The following is a 3,744-nucleotide window of genomic DNA, read 5'->3' as shown; positions in this document are numbered from 1 at the left end:
TTTCAATGAAATGAAGTGCAAATCGTTTGCGTTTTCTCAAAAAATATATTTAATTCTTAGCATTTGGTCTAGTTGTATATGGTCGTTGTATACGGTCTAGTAGTAGTACGGTATATGTGCTAGATGTTTTGCACCAGGAGGTGTGTCCTTTTTTGTTGTCCATTTGTATTTTTCATGTCAGGACCAGGTAGTTCGGTTTTAGTTCATCCATTTTTATTAGACAATGGATGCTTGAAGGTGGTCAATATGAGTATGTATTTGTTTTTTGTTCAACTATACAATGTTTAAATGTATACATACTAAGAATCACAGTCACCCTTTTTTTCTGCTATTCAAAAGGATATTGACAAGATGTCTTTGTTTTTGCTCTCAAATTTTTTATGATCAGAATGGTTTGCGGAGTTTGCCATTCGTACTGTTGCAGCAACACCGTAGAGAGATGGGGAATTTGTGTCAACAATGCTAACAAGGACTTCACAATAATTCTAGTTTTTCTTTTTTTCGTCATGCTCCTGAATGTCTATTTGTCTTTTTCTCTCTCTATGTTCCTAATAATTTTTTGTTTCACACTGTGGTTTTTTTTTTTCGAAGATCATCCCATGCACCGTAAGGGACAACCTGAGTCACATAGCTGGGGGGTTCTTGAATTTCAAAGCACATGGTCAAAGGTACGTGTTGGATGTGCACAGAGGGCACAGGACCACAATGATGGGCGGTGATGACTGGATAAAGTTTATTGCGTACTTCCATCTTGGGGGTGGTGAATTGGTTGTTTTTGGCACATCTAAGCGCATGGCTAAGGCGTATGTATGTTATCTTGGTTGTGCGCGTGTTGCAAATAACGGGGGCCCAATTGAGGACATTTTTGTTGATGAGGACGGGGGAGACCAAGGTGCTGATGCAGAAGGGTTAAATATTGAGCCAGATGAGGAAGTCTTTGATGATGAACATGAGGAAGCACCTACTCCATTAGTTGTGTACACACAGGGATGCACCCTCACTGATGATGAAGTATCGAAACTGGGTCTGGTTCTCACCATCAAGGATGGCTACATTGGATCGCCTTTTGTGCACCGGCTGACAGCCACAAACATCACAAACAAGCAGATGGTAAATGTTATACTACCGAATGTATTCTATTGTTTCATTCATTTCATTTTTTCTTGTCTAATATGCTTTTTCTGTGTAATGTGTATTGTTATTATGTAGAAAATCCCGAGGAAAGTGGCTGAACAACTAAACTTGCCACCAGAAGGTGTAGCTGGCATTTGCTTCGAAGCTGGAGAGCGCATGAATGTTGCATACCACACAGATCGTGATGGCCGCATGGTTTTCAACAAGCAGTGGGGTGCCTTTGCAACCCAGAGCAACCTTCAAGAGGGCGACGCCGTTGTTTTCAATTTCAAACCCAGCAACGAAGGGGGCGTAAACATCAAAACCCTGAAGGAACTTTTTTGTGCTCTTTTTTATGTGTCAATCAACACTTTGCCTAATTAGTATGAGAGATCTAGACTTCTATGTTCCTTTTTTATCTATCTTCTAAATGCTACTGTGTATGGGTTCCAACTCTTTTTTTGCTATGCAATGTTACTGTATGTGAAATCTGTCTTCTTTTTATTTTCTTCTTATCCATATTATCAGTTTTCTATTTTTTTGTTCAGTATTAAAACTTTCTATTTTTTCCTTTTTCTTTAATGTTCAATGTCTTTATGGTTTTTTTACTTGCAAGTGCAACTCTTGTATAGTTTTCCACAGCTGCAAGTATTTATCAGGTGTTGTTGCAGCCACAAGTCTTGTATAGAATTTTCTTTGCAACCTCAAGCCTTCTAGGGTGTTGTTTGCAACCTCAAGTTATAGGCGCAATTGCAAGTTTCCAATGTCGGGAGGCAATTGCAAGGTCTTCAACCTCGTGGCGCAACTGCAATTTCCCAACGCCTGGACGCAACTGCAAGGTTTTTGCATCCTTGAGACGCAGTTGCAAGTTTTCACACTTGAGGCGCAACTGCAAGTTTTCAAATGTCGGATGCAACTACAACATTTCAGACGCGATGCACAACTGCAAGTTTCCAACCCTCAAGGCGCAACTGCAAGTTCCCAATGTATGGACGCAACTGAAAGGTTTTTCAACCTCGAGGCGCAACTGCAAGTTTTCAAACTTGAGGGGCAACTGCAAGTTTTCCAATGTCGGACACAACTACAAGATTTCAAACTCAATGCGCAATTGCAAGTTTCCAAACTCGAGGTGCAATTGAAAGGTTTTTCAATCTCGAGACGCAATTGCAAGTTTTCAAATTTGAGGCGCAACTTCAAGTTTTCCAATGTCCGGATGCAACTGCAAGGTTTTCAACCTCGAGGCGCAACTGCAAGTTTCCGAATGTCCGGACGCAACTGCAAGTTTTGAAGATGTCGAGACGCAACTGCAATGTCGGACGGTGTTGAGTGGGCCCTGGTCGTCGGAGATGGTCTCAAGGACGCGACAGCTAGCAACGGCCAGGAGGGAGAGGAGGAGCACGGCGAGGGTGGCGAGGCGGTTGTAGCAGGAACAGAAGGTCTCTCCAGGTGGAGTCAGACGGGAGCGGACCGGGACATTTGTCGGATGCAACTACAAGATTTCAAACTCAATGCACAATTGCAAGTTTCCAACCTTGAGGTGCAACTGCAAGTTTTCAAACTTGAGGCGCAACTGCAGGGTTTTCAAACTTGAGGCACAAATGCAAGTTTTCCAACGTCCAGACGCAATTGCGCAACTGCAAGTTTTCCAATGTCGGACGCAACTACAAGATTTCAAACTCAATGCGCAATTGCAAGTCTCCAAAATCAAGGTGCAACTGCAAGTTTTCAAACTTGAGGTGCAACTACAAGTTTTTCAACCTCGAGGCGCAACAACAAGTTTTCCAATGTCCGGACGCAACTGCAAGTTTACAAACTTGAGGCACAACTGCAAGTTTTTCAACCTCGAGGCGTAATTGCAAGTTTTCAACCTCGAGGCGCAACTGCAAGTTTTCTAATCTCAGACACAACCACAAGATTTTTCAAACTCAATGTGCAATTGCAAGTTTCCAACCTTGAGGTGCAACTACAAGTTTTCAAACTTGAGGCGCAACTGCAGGGTTTTTAACCTTGAGGCGCAACTGTAGGGTTTTCAACCTCGAGGCGCAATTGCAAGTTTTCAACCTCGAGGCGCAACTACAAGTTTTCTAATGTCGGACGCAACCACAAGATTTTTCAAACTCAATGTGCAATTGCAAGTTTCCAACCTTGAGGTGCAACTACAAGTTTTCAAACTTGAGGCGCAACTGCAGGGTTTTCAACCTTGAGGCGCAACTGCAAGTTTTCCAATGTCCGAACGCAACTGCAAGTTTTTCAAACTTGAGGCGCAACTGAACGTTTGTCAACCTGGAGGTGCAATTGCAAGTTTTCAACCTCGAGGCACAACTGCAAGTTTTCTAATGTCGGACACAACCACAAGATTTTCAAACTCCTCGAGATGCAATTGCAAGGTTTTTCAACCTCGAGGCGCAACTGCAAATTTTTCAATGTCCGGACGCAACTGCAAGTTTTCAAACTTGAGGAGCAACTGTAGGGTTTTTCAACCTCGAGGTGCAATTGCAAGTTTTCCAATGTCCGAACGCAAACCTCAAGGCGCAACTGCAAGTTTTCATCCTCGAGGTGCAACTACAAGTTTTCCAACGTCGGACGCAACTACAAGATTTCAAACTCAATGCGCAATTGCAACTTTCCAAC

The sequence above is a fragment of the Triticum dicoccoides genome, chromosome 2B, assembly GCF_002162155.2.
Source record: "Triticum dicoccoides isolate Atlit2015 ecotype Zavitan chromosome 2B, WEW_v2.0, whole genome shotgun sequence".
Lineage (NCBI taxonomy): Eukaryota > Viridiplantae > Streptophyta > Magnoliopsida > Poales > Poaceae > Triticum > Triticum dicoccoides.
The sequence above is the reverse complement of the archived record's forward strand: the minus strand, read 5'-3'. Positions refer to the sequence as shown.